The sequence below is a fragment of the Mirounga leonina genome, unplaced genomic scaffold (assembly GCF_011800145.1).
Source record: "Mirounga leonina isolate KUSES-001 unplaced genomic scaffold, KU_Mleo_1.0 Mir_224, whole genome shotgun sequence".
Taxonomy (NCBI): domain Eukaryota; kingdom Metazoa; phylum Chordata; class Mammalia; order Carnivora; family Phocidae; genus Mirounga; species Mirounga leonina.
Window position 1 is genome coordinate 10,997,204 of NW_023270615.1, and position 16,172 is coordinate 11,013,375.

Sequence of the window (16,172 nt, forward strand, 5' to 3'; positions counted from 1 at the left end):
AAAAATATTTGAGCTGGTATAAATTTTAGTTACTGGCAGGGTGGAAAAGAGTCTGACTTGCAGGATTCATGATGGCGGCATGTGGCTGTGATTGGTCAGGTGTTGCCTTTATGTCCTAAATGAGTTCATGCCATGACCACAGGAGAGCCTCTACAGTCAAAGAATAAAAAGTGACTTGTAAATGTGGGGAGCCTAGGTCAGTAAGTTAAAATTGCTGCTTTACCAGTCTCCAGGTTTATGTAATAAATTAAAAACCAAGACTCTGTGTTTTGCTTTGGTTTTTGTTGACGCTAGAAGTAACTGAAGTCCTTATTGGTTGGGAAAGAATGGTGGCGAGGGTAGCAGGGATTATAGAAGCCACAGGCATTTTTTTGTTTGTATTTTAAAGAAAATGTTGAAATGGCTGAAAGAGTTTTCCTAACTCACCCCCCTCCCCTGAGAGGGATTGGTGTTTGCTTTAGAAATCCTGAGTGAAAAGACTGAGGAATTACCCCCTTGGGGTAAGAATGACTGATGGAGGAAGGCCAGGCTCCCTACATTACATGGTAATGGAGATACATACACACTTTGCAAATGTTTAGTATTAGACAGAGTTAACTGTCGATGAACAGCCCACTTCCCGTTCTTGTAATTGCAGTTAGCATCCATCCGCCTGTGCTCTGTGTTTTCAGGATGCTTGCCAGGCTAACCTGGGTTTGTCTTTATACTGGAAAGAGTTATACTGGAAGGAATCGTTTTGTCCGCTCAGGACTCACCGATGATCACTAGCATGGACTCGCTTGGCCGCTGGACTGCAAATATTTGAAAGGTCCTTCAGCCCCACTCCTCTCTTGGGAAAGGCGACAGGAGGTCTGTGCCTGTAATATTCCATTAAGGCCGAGGAGCAGTACGATGGTGGGTGGGCAGGGCGTCAGCTGTCTCTCTTGAAATGCTAGAGCCTGGGCTCTGATAATTAATGAGGTGGAGAGAGCATTTCCTTGGTGAACTTTACTGCTTGACCCAGTTGACTGGGGCACTCTGGGGAAATGGGCCTTGATTCCTGCTCTCACTTCCCAGGATTGAAATCTGGCATTTATATGATTGTTGATATTAGAACAGGCACCCACAGGACCCTATGTTCTCAATTGGGAAGAAGCCATTATATTTTGTAATTCTTTTTTTTCAAAAGTACATACTCTTTAAAAAAAAAAGTATGTACATTTCAAATTGAAACCTGTGTGTTTTTGCTGTCTTTTTTTTTTTTTTTCTTTTTAAAGGTTTTATTTATTTATTTGACACAGAGAGACAGCGAGAGAGGGAACACAGCAGGGGAGACGGAGAAGCAGGCTTCCTGCCGAGCAGGGAGCCCGATGCGGGGCTCGATCCCAGGACCCTGGGATCATGACCTGAGCCGAAGGGAGATGCTCAACGACTGAGCCACCCAGGCACCCCTTTGTTTTGTCTTTATATATAAAATGGACCTTGATTGAAGTAATTTTTATTTGCATGAGGAATAATCAAAAGCATCTTCTATTATTTGGATTTGGGGAATGCTCACATTTGCTAGGCTTTATCTTTTTTAAAAGATAAAGATTTCTCCCATCTTGTTTGGTGAATGAAGGGTATGGGTATTTGGCTTAAATGTTACAAATTATTAAAGCAGTCAACAATATTCTAAAAGACAATATTCTAAAATCAGCTGGTAGTTGGTAATGTCTTTTAAATTACCTGGTAATAACCTTCAGTCAGGTTTCCAGTATTTGGGGAGTAGGTGTTCTCAGTTTATGGATAGAGAATTAAAGCACAGAGAAAGTGCGGTACCTATCTAAGTCCCATGGTTGGGGACAAAAGCCACGTTCACATTCTCTTTCATGTAATAAACCAATTAAAGAGATTGGTGTTCTAGTTAATAGCAAGGAATAGCTTAGCAAGTGGTTCTCAGAGTATGGTCCCTGGGCCATCAGCACCGTCTGAGAGCTTGTTAGAAGTTTAAATTTTCGATCTTACCCCGAATCTGCGGAACTAAAGTCGGGAGGTCTGAGTCCAGCAGTTTGGGTTTGTAAAGCCCTTTCGAGTACTTGTGACACACTCGCGAGTTTGAGAAGCACAGCTTTGGTACCCGTGGATGTTGTTCTAAACGCTCGGAGTCGCCAGGGTGATCTAGCCTGCAGGGGACTGAGGGTAGATGGGGGCGGGCAAGGGGCCGGCAGGGGGGCAGCCTCCTTGGCACAGGGGGCCCTCCCAGGCCCCCCAGACCTGACCTTTCAAGGTGCAGAGAGAGGATAGGTCAGGAAGCAGCAGAGGAGGAGCTTCTGTCTGACTTGCCTCTCTGCAGCAGGTGCCTTGCCTGAGGCCCCCCTCCCGTTGGGGGTGTCCCGTTCCTGCACCCCCGGGCCTCGTGGTTTCTTCATCGTGTTCTGGTCGGGATCTCACGCTCTCAAGAGCAGCCTCAGCCACTCGCTTTGGTTCTTTGATTGAGGATCCCTGGGTGTTGCTACATCCTTTCATTTTTGGGGGGCTGTGCACTGGCTCACAGGGTTTGTGCTTGGGATGCAGAGGCTTCCTGCTGAGCTCAGTGCTTCCCCCTGGAACAGGAGCTATACTTCAGACCCGCGGGAGAGGGGAGCAAGGACCCTGTCTGGCTTGTAAGGCATTAGATTCCCTGCTCCTGACGTGAGGTGCTTGGTGAACAACTGTTGCATGAAAGTCCGTATCGTCAGCACCAAGGTTGTAGCCTGTCCTGTAGAGCTCATGCATGCCCTTTGTCCGCTTCTGTTTAGACAGTGGTTCTCAAAATGCAGTGCTCCCCCCCGCCCCCCCCCCCCAGCCCTGCCCACAGCAACAGCACGGCGTACCTGGGAACTTGTTAGACATGGACGTTCTCAGGCCTCACCGCAGACCTAGTGGTCCTGAAACTCAGGTGGGAACCAGCCATCTCTGCTTTAATAGACTGATGCTTTGGATTCTGATGTATGCTTTAGATTTGAGAACCGCTGGTTTCAGGTGCTTGGGTTTTTTTGTTTTGCTTTGCTTTGTTGTTTTTAAAGATTTATTTATTTGAGAAAGAGAGAGAGTAGGGGTGATGCAGAGGGAGACGGAGAATCCTGAAGCTGTCTCACCACTGAACTCGGAGCCCGATGTGGGGCTCGATCCCAGGACCCTGAGATCAGGACCTGAGCCGAAATCGGGAGTCGGCCACCTAACCGACTGAGCCCCCAGGCACTCCTGTTTCGTTTTGTTGTTGTTGTTTTTTGTTTTTTGTTTTTAATGATACCTTTTGTTATAATTTTCTGGGAAAGTAAAGATGTTTGGCATTTAGACTTTGGAGATAAGAGCGTACTGGGGCTCTGTGGCATCCTCCGGAGCACCTGACAGGGCACTGTTAGCTGATTGTTATCTGCTTGCACACCCTTCCTCGAGGACTCAGGGTCCAGCAAGTGGCCTCCTGCCACCTCACCCCCGGCTCGCCCCCAGTTGTGGTCTCTTGCTCCACAGGGAGCTGAAAGAGGGTAGAAACACTGGAGGGTACGGAACTTTCCATCCTGGGGCTTATGGTTTAAAGGGTACAATTGAGCCAAGCGGTATACCTATTGGAGAGAAAGCACTTTCTGATCTGGTCTCTCTCTCTCTCTCTCTCTCACACACACATGCACACACACACACACATACACATGAGCATTCATTCACCTTTTGTTCTCTTTGCTTTAAGTTGGAAATGTTCTTCCTCCTTTATATAAAATCTAGATACTAAGTAAGGAAGTATACTTTGGATGACTGAATGCCCCTTATTCCCTGCGCAATTTCTCAAGTGTAACTTTTTTTTTTTTTTTTTTTTGGCCTTTGCTAAGCTATGCAGGGTAAAATGTTGTGTTTATTAATAGTATAGTTTACATGGTTAGTTAACTATTTTGCTTCTGATTAATCCTAAAAGAGAAAAGCTTTTTTTTTCTTGAGCCCTCTATATAAATTTTTTTTTTCTTCTGGGGCAGTCTCACAGTTTAAGAATATATCTGACCATTGATTTTTAAAAAAAAAAATGCATAGATAAACAGCTAGCTTTTGCCTTGTTACGAGATCATTGCAAGTTTTTAAGGAAAAATCAAGTATGACAATTGAAGAGAAAATACCCATGACCAAGTTGGAGTATTCTTTACCATATCAAGAAATTGTATGTGGATGTTTATGGGAGAAGTTATTCTAGACCCTACCAGTTTTCTGCCAAAAAAAAAAAAAACCCAAACTGACGTTACTCTAGATAACTGTTTTCTCCCACCTCTGTATAATGTTTAACTTGTCTTTGTAATGTAGGCTCAAGCTCTGCTAACAATTCCATCTTTAAGATGACAAGCCTATACGGGGGTGGGGGGGCACTGCACAGAGCACAAACATCCCTCTCGGGGTTTTACCTTTATATCCTGACTTAATAGAATGTCTGCATCTGGAAACAGGATGAATGGACTATATATATATATATATATATATAAAATGTCAGCTAAAGCAGGATATTCACATGCAAGCCTAGAAAAACAGGATTCAGTGAGGCCCAATTTGGCAGGACAGGCACACTGAAATGGGGAAACGAGACACCTAGACTGGGAGGTGTTCCCAGTTCCAGAGCATGGACTACACCAGGCACCCCCTGTCCCACTCCACCTCCTACCCCCAGCCTGGCTCTACTTTCTCGGGTCTGGTCCAGTGCTCACCCAGCACACCCAGTTACTAACTTGAGAACATGGTAGTGGGGAAAGGATGGTATTCACTTGGGTCTCTTTGGCTGTGAGGATCAAAACCAACTTCAGGAGGGCTTTCTCAGGATACTGAAGTACCCCCAAAGAATCCAGGATCCTCAGAGAAAACCTAGGATCAAACCCAGAAAGCACGAGGAAGTTAGAGGACGCTGTGTGTTGTCCTGACTGCCCTGTTTCACCCCCCCTTTCCACAGACCAGCTCTGTCTTGCACGGGGCCACCTGCTTCTGGCACCCCAAGCTGCTGCTTTGAAGTCCTATGAGAGAAGCATCTCTCTTCGCCTGGGTCTGATGTCTTTATGGGCCCCGTGAGGCCACGGCTGGGTGAGAGGTGTGCGTGCTGGGAGGCAGTAAGGGAGGGTCACCTCTGACCCTCTGGCTGGGTCAGAAAATTCCAAAGAAGGGAGTAGTTGATGTGGAGAGGACAAAAGTGTTCCCCCCACGCATACCATGAACATGTTGCTGTGGGTTTATTCATTAACCTCGCACTCTGCGGGAGGAATCATCTTTGGCTCCAAGAAAATCTGGATGTTGGACCTGAAAAAGCTTGGGCCAGACTGGGGAATCAGGGTCATGGATGACCGTGAATTTTCCAAAGTGACTCCACCCCACGAGGCCTCGTGGCCGCGAGCAGGTGATGTCTCTGTCAGTGCGGACCCTTTAAACAGCCCTGGTGACGAGCAAGGCTGAAGTTCACGGTGAATGCCTGCATGGTGGAAAAGCCTCCTGAATCTCTGCTCTAGAGACATCCTTTACTCTGAATAACATTCTGATCTCCTGATGGAAATCGACGAGTTTGAACTAATACTCTCAGAAAATATATATAGGTTACCAGATACTAATCCTTTTGGCTTCAGGAGTTCATTTGCTCACTCAGTTGTTAATTCAAATTGGGAATGAATCTTGGTACACAAACTCAGGGGGGAAAAAATACTGTATTTCTCTGAATCAGCGTATCTGGTGGTAGCAGAAAGGTTGAGCTTGCAGCTCTTTTCCGTATCGCCCTCCCAAGATTGGGCCAGAGTTCCAGGCTTCTGCTATTTGTCATGAAGTCAGAAGGCCCCTTGGGTCATCTCTTCACACTGATCCCTGCTGCTCTTGGGTCAGAATTGAGGCTGGGGGGTGGGGGGACACTTTGTCACAGGAGGAGTCCAAGCTCCACATCCTGCCATTCTCTTGGGGCCCCTGTGTGTCTGGGGGTGCAGCCAACGAGCAGGTGTGACCCGCTGTGGCTCCAGGTTTCACACTCAGCTCTTGTGCAAGAGTCTCTTAGTCTGAGGGTGATTGCTCTCCTCTTACGCTGTGTTCTTCTTAAGAAAGCCGGCCGCAGCCTCCCTGATGCAGGGAAGCCAGAACCCTCTAACCACAGGAACGAGGCACGTTGAGAGAGACAGAGATCCCGAGAAGCCTCCTGCCCCAGAGGCGGAACTGTCCACGCCTGGCCAACAACCAGTCATGAGCATGGGTCCCCTGTGGTCAGTTCACCACTTGGAGGCATCTCCTGCTCTTCATCATGGCTCCAGATTTGTGGGTGGTTGTACCTGCTCCAAACCAGGTGCATGAAGGCATTTGTCATTGGGCTGTTTCCAAAGCCAGTCTGGAAACCTGTTGATTCCCGAAGAGTAGCCTTCCAATTCCTAAGCATTTTCCATACATCCTCAGTGAATTCATAAAAGCATCAGGAGAGCTTTTCCTTTTCCCTTCTCTGGCGTTCGGTGATTTCGTTCTGTTAATATTCCTATGGGGAAACTCACCCACCTGGCTCACACACACCGTGCACTTCTGCCCTCGGACTTTGCACACATTAGACTAACAGTGACTGCAGACAGTGTTGCTGATCAGCCACCATCCTTTGCTGCCTGGCCCACAGCACGGCTACTGCATCAAAAAAATAAAATAAACATTTGGGGAGTGTGTGTGTGGGGGGGTATATATTTAGGACTAAAGCAAGGACAACCCTATAGCAGATGGCCAAGCTTGCTCGCAGCATTAATAAAAATCTGCCACCTTGGGCAACCAGCAGATGACCGAGGACCTGTGAATGCTTCCTCGTCTAGAATTTCAGCACCGGCTCTACATAAAATATTTATGCAGCCGTGCTTCTTACCCCCCCGGCCAAAGAGTGGGCCCACGTGTATACTGTTACTATAGACATCACCAACGTATAACCAGCTGAAGAACCCTGAAGGGTATTTGGAATGTTGGAAAGTAAATGGCCATGGGGTTCAGTTTGTAGGGGCTGAGGGAGAGTGGCCTTGGTTCCGAAACAGAAATATTTATCTTGTGACCAGAATGGCTCTTCAGTGGTCAAGACACATGACAGAGGAGGGGGAAGAGAGTTTACTAAGGCAAACGCTAGAAGGCACGGCGCAGAAGCTGGTAAGCTGGGGTACTGTGGGCAGAGAGACCAGAGTTACTGTTAAGAAATGATACCGAAAACACAGCTCGCAATCATTCTGTTACCGAGTCTCTCTTTAGGTCCCTAGAGACACACTCGTGTATTATGTTTGTAAAATGTATCATGCGCACATACCAAAGTAGACAATTAAAAATGCTAATAATGCTTATCATTTTTTTCTCTATTCAAATCTGATTTTTCTGTTTTCTTTTTTTAATTTTTTAAAATTTAAATCCAGGGGCGCCTGGGTGGCTCAGTCGTTAAGCGTCTGCCTTCGGCTCAGGTCGTGATCCTGGGGTCCTGGGATCGAGCCCCGTATCGGGCTCCCTGTTCAGCGGGAAGCCTGCTTCTCCCTCTCCCACTCCCCCTGCTTGTGTTCCCTCTCTCGCTGTGTCTCTGTCAAATAAATACACAAAATCTTTAAAATAATAAAATAATAAAATAAAATTTAAATGCAATTAACTCAGTTCATTTCATAATTAATTCAGTTAATGAACATAGAGTGTATTCTTAGTTTCGGAGGTACCTATCCGATTGTTCTAAACTTACAAGAAAGCACTATTTTGAAGGAAGAAAAAAATATTTGAAGTTATCTTTTTGACAGTTTAGCTTATATTATACATGTCACCCAGAGGTAGTCATCTGGTATCTGACCTGAATCTGGACTTTTTTTTTTTTTTCCTCCTTCATTCTCCTGAAGCAGGGAAATAGAATGTAGGTAGATGCGGAGAGTGGATAGCATATGGCTGTTGAATAGTTCTGGAAGGTTTCTTAGAGAACCCAAACCAGGCATGCACAGGTGGTGGTGGACGGAGAGGTTGGAAGGGTCTGCAGTCCGTTGTTTTTGGTGACCGAGCTCTGTGCATTTGGTGAAGTGAGGAGCGAGGGAAAAAGCGAGGGGAGATACTTTTATTGGTCTCAGTCAGGCAAGCTTCAGGGTACAAAATGACCAGCACAAACTCGGTGGCTTGTCTCTGCTTGTCTCCACGTGCCCTCCTGGTTTCTCCTCAGTCCCCTTCAGTCTGGGTACTTCACCAGCTCGATTGCAAATTGTCCTCAGGGGTCACCAGCGGCCACCTTACTTGTTGCTAAGTTCAGTGACCTCTTGTGAGTCCCCTATCCACAGCTACTTTGACAAACTCATGTTTGTCTGGGTTAGTGTGCCTCTCCACCTGCATGGGTATTCTGCACCTGTATCCACTCCTCTGTGTCTCCTTCCTCGGTGGTTCTTCCTCTGTCTCCCTTGACCTGTGTTCAGTCATCACCCTTAGAACCTTCATTTAGTCCTGAAACGACAGCGATCATCTTTCTTGAGGTAAAAGGCTGGCAGCCAGTCCTCTTTCTCCACTGCGGGTCATCCCCGTTGAGGCAGAGAGTTTGATCACAAGATGGCTCTTCAAATTAGAACACATGTGCTTTGACACCAAATCTACAGGCATTGGATGTGCTTAGAACTCATCTCCTGATTCCATGAGAAGGCCCCTGGATTGTCTATGTATGGTTTGCTTTTTGCTGATGGAATAAGCTCCCTCCCGCATGAGCCTCTCCAGGCAAGTGAAAATGGTGCATTAATAAAAAAAAAAAATCTCATTACCTCAAGGCACAAAGGCATATAAATTTCAAAAAGCATTTGCAAAGCGGATCCAAAAAATACTGGGTTTGTAAACACTGAAATGTGGTCCACACTAAAGTGGAAAACTTAATCAGAATTGTCCTGTTCCAGCTGGACCACTGAACTTAATAAACACAAAACAATGGACAGTGCTGTTAGGACACTGTATGAGGGTTAAATTGCCTAGAACGTGGGCCTTGGAAGGGCCACGGGCTCAGCTGAGCCTTGACAGAAGGGATAAGAAAAGCCATATCCTGCGTGGGGAGTGATGGGTCTAAGTGTATGTTCTTTGGAACATAGGAAGACTTAGCCTGACGAGGACAGGCGGTATTTGTTGGAAGTTGGAGGAAGATAAGATAAAGTAGAGCTAGATTATGGAAGCAGCTGAGAGTCAGTGGAGGAGTTTATATTTGACAGAAGAGAATATTATTACCGCCATGGACCCAGATGTAAGAGAATGCTAGATTTGGAAATTCGAAGACCAGCAAAGTTTAGATTTGGAGGCATCCTCTAAGGTGGGATGGGAAGCACTCCTATTTCTCGAGCCTCTGCTGTACGCCAGGCACGTGGTGTCGTAGTTCTTACCTTTATAGTAACGTTAGCGGTAGATACCCTTGTTCCCATTTTACATGTGACAGACTGAGCTCCACGGAAAGGTGAGGAGCACCTGAGCCAGGATTGAAGTGCAGGGACCTCTGACTTCGAAGCACAATGAGGATGGAGACCATTTTATTCTGTTCTTCATTTCGCAGTCCAGAAAACTGAGACCTAGGAGAGAGGGGATTGTTGAGGGTGACACAGGTAGGAGGAGGACGGGAGCAGCTACTCCGCAAGAGAGCCTGGGTGGGTGGTGATCTGCGGAGCGAGGCCAGGCTCGAGGCTGCTGCTGGGGGCAGCTGGGGGTGCCACGGTACCTGGCAGCGTAGTGGTGGACCAGAGCGAGAAAGAGACACGGAACAGTAGGGCGTTCCAAGGGAAAGGGGTGCTGGACTGATCCCACAGTGAGGGATGGCTGGAAAAACATCCCAAGGCTTGAATCCCAGGGAACTGCCACGCACAGAGAAAATCCTCGGTGGAGCTAGTTTTCTGAGAAAGGCCATGTGCTTCTTATGGAGTGATCTGACTCTGAAATGACAGGGACACCAAGATATAAAAATCGATGGTATTCGTGAGCTGCCTTCCGTACACACTGACCAAATACATGAACAGCGTGGAAGTGAAAGGTGAAAAGTCTGGGAGGAACCAGCCCTTGTCTTTGAAGGGACTGGGACATACCCCAAGAGCCAGCAGCTAAGCTTGTCCCAAGAGCAAAGGACACCCCTGTTTGCATCATCTCCTAGTCCATCTGTCACTCTGGGCTGTCCCTTCCGCTCCCCCCCCCCCCCCCCCCCCCGGAAAATGACTTAACTCTACTCCATAGCTGTTTCTAGTCATCGATTCCCCTCTCCTGCAGGTCCTGGGCCCAGCAAGGGTATTGCTCCCCCACATTTCCCTCACCAAGATTCTTTTTCTTTCAGAATGATTGTCTCATGGCTGGCTGGACAGCCTGCTGAATGGTTGAATTGCCTTCATCTTCGGACCACACAGGGGAGATTGTCCCTGGAGCTAAAACACTGATCACAGTCATCTTGGTGGCCTGACCTGATTGAGGTAAGGTATACTTTTTTTCCCGTATGGCTGTCCTGAAGTTGTCATGTTTGTGTCCTTTACCTTTGCCTTTTGGAGACCTTAATCCATTCTTTCCCCCGAGCTTTTATGCTCTCATAAGCCTTTTGGAGTGCTTTTCTTCTGTAAATATGTAAGAGGGCAGAAGAGACTTTTACAGGATAAAATATGAGCAAGCTGCTTGGCTCTGAAGAATAAAGTGGAAAATATATTACTCCTCAGATTAAATCAGTAAAAGTACCCTATTTCCATAAATACAATATGCACAGAGTGGATTATATTATAGAAACTGAATAGATTGAAAGGAGTATTATTAAGGCCACTTGAAAAAAATGGAGATACTTCAATATTAATAGATTGCTGGCTTTATTCAAGTAAAGAGAATTTAGAACATACAGAGAATTTAAAAGAAAAAAAAAAGTCTAGTCCTTCCAGTTCCAGAGATAATCCATGGTAAAATTTTGATGCATTACTTCTAATATTTATATTACAAATATTTGTAATGATGTGTGTCTGTGTGTGTTATGTGTGAGTGTTATGTGTGCTAACTTGCCTGATTTGCAAACTGAGTAACATTTATCACAGGCTTGCTTTATGCCAGGCTCTATCCCAAGCACTTGACATATATTCATTTATAAATTCTCACAAGCCGGTACAGTGGGTTTTTGTTATCCCCATTTAAACATAAGAAAACTGAGGTGCAGAGAAATTAAATGACTTGCCCGTGCTCACACAGCTGGTAAACCCACTCAAAACTTGAACCAGTCAGATAAGAAAGCTCATATGAATGGGCTTTTTTTTTTTTTTTTTTTGCATACCTCTTTTCCTTAAGAAGATGCTGATTCCTCGGGGCGCCTGGGTGGCTCAGTTGGTTAAGCGTCTGCCTTCGGCTCAGGTCATGATCCCAGGGTCCTGGGATCAAGTCCCACTTTGGGCTCCCTGCTCAGCAGGGAGCCTGCTTCTCCCTTTCCTCCCGGCTTGTGCTCCCTCTTTCTTTCTTTCTTTTTTTTTAAAGATTTTATTTATTTATTTGACAGAGAGAAACAGTGAGAGAGGGAACACAAGCAGGGGGAGTGGGAGAGGGAGAAGCAGGCTTCCCGCCGAGCAGGGAGCCCAATGCGGGGCTCGATCCCAGGACTCTGGGATCATGACCTGAGCCGAAGGCAGCTGCTTAACGACTGAGCCACCCAGGTGCCCCATGCTCCCTCTTTCTATCTCTGTCGTTCTCTCTGTTTCTCTCAAATAAATGAAATCTGAGAAAAAAAAAGCAGATACTTATTCCTCTTTTTCTCTAGCATCATTTTAAGTGTGTGTTGTTCACTTCCATGCTGATGTGCTGGCTTCCCTACCCTGTCTCCTTTTGTGCACACCCATGATTAGTTCCCCAGGACATCCTGCTCTAAGTGGCTTGGCTGAATCAGCGGGAATGCGGGAATGTTCCATTCCTGTTTTTGATTCACTCTGCTGATGGTCTTCTCAACAGGTACCAGTTGATATTCTAACTAGTGGTATATGGAAGTGCCTGGTGACCCTAAGCCCTCAGCAACATTGGCAGTTAGCAATTTGAATATGTTTGTTTGCTAAAAGATTCCAGGTGTCCTTGTTCAGGTCCACATTCTTGCCTCTGATACTCTAGAGCTGTGGCCTCCTGCCTGGTTTCTTTCTCTCCACTTCAGTCCTTTGTCACAAAGGAGTTGCGGGACAGTGGGTAAGAAGAGCATGGGCTCTAGAGCTAGATGCCTGCGTTCAAATCACGGCTGTACTACTCGGCCTCAGTTTTCCCATCAATAAAATGGAATTAATACTAAAACATCTCTTACAATGCTGCTAGGTGATAGTTGATGTAAGGTATTTGAGAACAGTGCCTGACTCTTGGTATGTGCTCAGTTAATTGTTGCCCAGTACTGTCTTCCAGAAGTCCATGCTCAGGGGTGCCTGGGTGGCGCAGTTGGTTAAGCGTCCAAATCTTGACTTCAGCTCAGGTTGAGATCTCAGTGTTGTGAGATGGAGGTCCACATCAGGCTCTGTGATGAGCATGCGGTCTGTTTGAGATTCTCTCTCCCTCTACCTCTCCTGCTCATGCTCTCTCTCTCTAAAAATAAATAATCTTTAAGGAAAAAATGTCCATACTCGGACACCTGGGTGGCTCAGTTGGTTAAGCATCTGCCTTCGGCTCAGGTCATGATCCCAGGGTCCTGGGATCGAGTCCCGCATCGGGCTCCCTGCTCAGCGGGGAGTCTGCTTCTCCCTCTGCCTGCCGCTCCCCCTGCTTGTGCTCTCTCTCTCTCTGACAAATAAACAAAATCTTAAAAAAATGGTCCGTACTCTTACAATTAAAGAAAAGGTTATACTTGTTTGCAGTGACATATGATGATTATCAAATTTGTAATTCACAGTAATATCTAAAGTGCTCACATCATTGTATCATTTGTGTTGACACTGTGAGCAACCTAAAGGTGGCGTGTAGCCATCCTGCCTCAGTGGATACTGACAGGTCACTGGTAATGAGGAGACAGTAATGACGGGCGTGTGAAAAAGTGGAACGTGAAAGTGCTTTATGAGCTCACAGAGCACTTTCCCAGGCATTACTCTGCTGGAGCCTCACGGCAGAGCTGTGAGGAGCTGGGGCAGCCACTATTGACCTTGCTCTGTAGAGGAGGAGTTAAGTGACTTGCTCACTTAAGCTCGTGGAGATGGTCAGTGGTAGGGCTGGGTGTGTACGCAGGCTTTCTGACTATAAACCCCCATTCTTGGTGCTTCGTGACATAATGGAAAGTTGAGGAAGGGATAGGTGTCGATACCCAGCTCTAGAATGTGCTAGGAAAGGAAGGAGCCAAGTGGGATGCCCCCTGGGGTTGGGGGGAGGACGAGGGACTCAGTGAGGCGGGGGAGGCAGAGGAGGAGGGAGGGGGCTTTCTCCTTGCAGGGAGGAGGGAGCAGGGAGGGAAGGGATGGAGGATGTAGACTCAGATGCTTTGACTTAGAAAGGAATATTTGAGGGGGCTCCAGACTTAGGACCTGAATATAACTCCTGAAAGGAGAAGGAAGAAGGTATGGTTGAGACTAAGAGCAGTGGGTTTGCAGTTTTTGATTTGAGAAAGAGGAGCTATTCAGAATAGCCCAGGTGTGAAATGGACCAGGGAATCCAGAGGGCTGCCAAAGACCTTTGCGGGCCAAGAGGCAGGACCCAGATAATGTCACTCAGAAGTTGAGTACTGCAGTGACCATATTTATGTACTCTTGTTGCGTGGTGCTGGGTGTTTTAATGAGTGGATAAGTAAGCAATGGTTCTCAGTTTTTGGTTCTAGAAACCTTGTCGGGGGCTGTGCTTATCGTCAGGCAATGGGTACATGAAGTAGGGAGAGGGTAGATGATTTCTTATCTGTGAAATGAGGTTTTAGATTTCATAGATGCTTCTAGAAGTCCCTTTCTACCACACCGTTTCCTGATTCATCTTCAGCCTACACTGAGTCTCCTGTCTGTGACCCCGTCTACTAGACAGTTTAGCCTTTCTATGTTACGATCTAAATACTTTCTTTGATTACTTCGCTTACTCTCATAAGCAATGTATATAGACTGTAGAAAAATTAAAGATACGTAGACAAAAAAGATGTATTTAACACGCATAATCCTACCACGATTAAATACCCACTGTTGATGTTCTTCCAGAGGCTTTACTGTATGTATATGCCTAAATAAGATTTTTAAATATAAAAATGAAACTTTTCTTTTTTTTAAAATTTATTTATTTGAGAGAGAAAGAGAGAGAGAACAGGGGAAGGGGCAGAGGGGGAGAGAGAATCCTAAGCAGACTCCACGCTGAGTGCAGATGCTGAGGCGGGGCTCGATCCAATGACCCCGAGATCATGGCCTGAGCCAAAATCAAGAGTCCGAAGCTCAACTGACTGAGCCACCCAGGCGCCCTTCAACTTGCTTTTCCTGATACACTGTAAACTTCTCTCCATATCAGTGGTCACGGTCATGGAGGCATAATTTTTCTTATTATTGAAGCATAATTGACATACAGTGTTATATTTGTCTCAGGTATACAACCGAGTGATTTGACAAGTTTATACATTACTCAGTGCTCATGACCATCTGTCACCATACAACATATATGGCAATGCATATCCTCCTGTTCTTGAGGCTGCTCTTAATGATCTTTAATATAAATTCAGGAAAGGTTTTTAACATGTATTATGTGAAAAATCTGAACCAGTTTACAAATTCCACTGGCAGTATGCAAGAGATATTTTTCCCACACTCTTCTTAATATTAAAGTGGAATTAAAAAACCTTAATCCAGTTTTATGGACAAGTGAACCTTTGTCATATATTTACAAACCATTAATATTTCTCCTGTGAATTCTCTGTTCCTGTCCTTTGCCCGTATCTCCAGAGGGACATTTGCTTTTTTTATTAGTAACTTGCAAGAGAGTTTTTACTATAAAATATCTTTTATTATTAAAATAGTATAAGTTTTTATGTCCTTTGCCTTTGAATTCTGTACGGTGTTTTTAAAAGGAAGTAAATATTTAATTTTTGGTAGTGAACTCTTTTGCCTGTGGTTCCCATATAGACTAACTAGGAAGCAGGAATGCCTTTAAGTGTTCCTCCTGCAGTCGGCCCTTTGCATAGCAGAATGACCTCTTTCAGGTGTTGTCCCGTCCCCGCACACCCCTGCCTGAGCTGTCAAGGCAGTCTCCTTACTGTGGCCTGCTCTCCAGCCTCACCTCTGTTACTCTCCCTGTGGATCACGGTGTTCCAGCACCCCTGGCCTCCTTTCCATCCATGGAACGTGCCAGCCTCTTTCCTGCCCCCAGGACTCTGCAGGTGCTATTCCTTTGTTCGTGAGCACACGCGCACGTACACAGACCTGCACGCACTCACGCTTGTGTTCACACATGTCACTTGCGGCTGACTCTGTCTCATTCAGAGAGGTGGTTCCCCAGAGAGAGCCCCAGAGCAGGCTGCTTGGGTTCGCCTGGCTTCCCCATTCCCCAGCTCCGTGCCCTTGGACCCCTTCACGAACTCTTCCTCCACTGGAACATCACAATCGTCATCATAATAGTCCTTACTTATCTCAGAGCTGTTGGGAGGCGTGAATGGGTGAATTTATGCAAAGGTCTTCAAAGAAATCAACCCCGTGCACACAAGTGCACGTCAGTGGATCACTGTCCCTGTCATTTTCCGGTTCTCAGAGAGTGCTGTCCTGTGCAGCCTTGGTCCTTCCCTCCGGCATTCTCCATCTCATAATCCCCTTTTATCGCTTTGAGACTTAACAGGATGCAATTATTTTGCGTTGATTTACTTTGCCCTGTTTTCTTGGCTAGTCTGTGGCTCCCCGGGGACAGGGGCTGAGTCTGTGTTGTCCACAGCTAGGTTTCTGGCGCTTTGCAACATTTGTAGAGAGAATGAGTGAATATCAACACATCCAACCACAGACTGCATAGACATTCACCTACGTTGTGTTGTTGTTTTATGGTTTTAGTTCGCATTTTTAAATAGTTCATCTGTGTGAAACTTAATTTGAAGTATGGTTTGAAATACAAATTAATTTTTCCCCACATGAAGTAGCCAATTGCAATTTTTTTCTTTTTTTTTGAGAGCGCTCCAACCCAGATTCCTTAGGGACGCTGATGTTGTTTCTTGTTTCTTTGTTCATCTCTCCTTGGGTAGTCCTTTAGCAAAAAGTAAATGCAGAAACTTCATTGACTTGAGCCAAATTCCTCATGAGCATGCTGGCCGAGGACCAAGAAAGATGCTCCTGGGG

The 16,172-nt window shown here is 46.0% G+C and overlaps 1 protein-coding gene across 6 annotated transcripts in view; it reads left to right on the forward strand.

The window, feature by feature from the left end:
- The window catches only part of KANK1 (KN motif and ankyrin repeat domains 1), a 203,184-nt gene that overhangs the window by 53,625 nt on the left and 133,387 nt on the right, over positions 1-16,172 (forward strand). For all 6 annotated transcript variants that reach the window (XM_035029114.1, XM_035029115.1, XM_035029108.1 and 3 more), the window contains exon 2: positions 10,253-10,385. The gene's annotated coding sequence lies outside the window, so the exon portion shown is untranslated. The remainder of the gene's footprint in view (positions 1-10,252; positions 10,386-16,172) is intronic.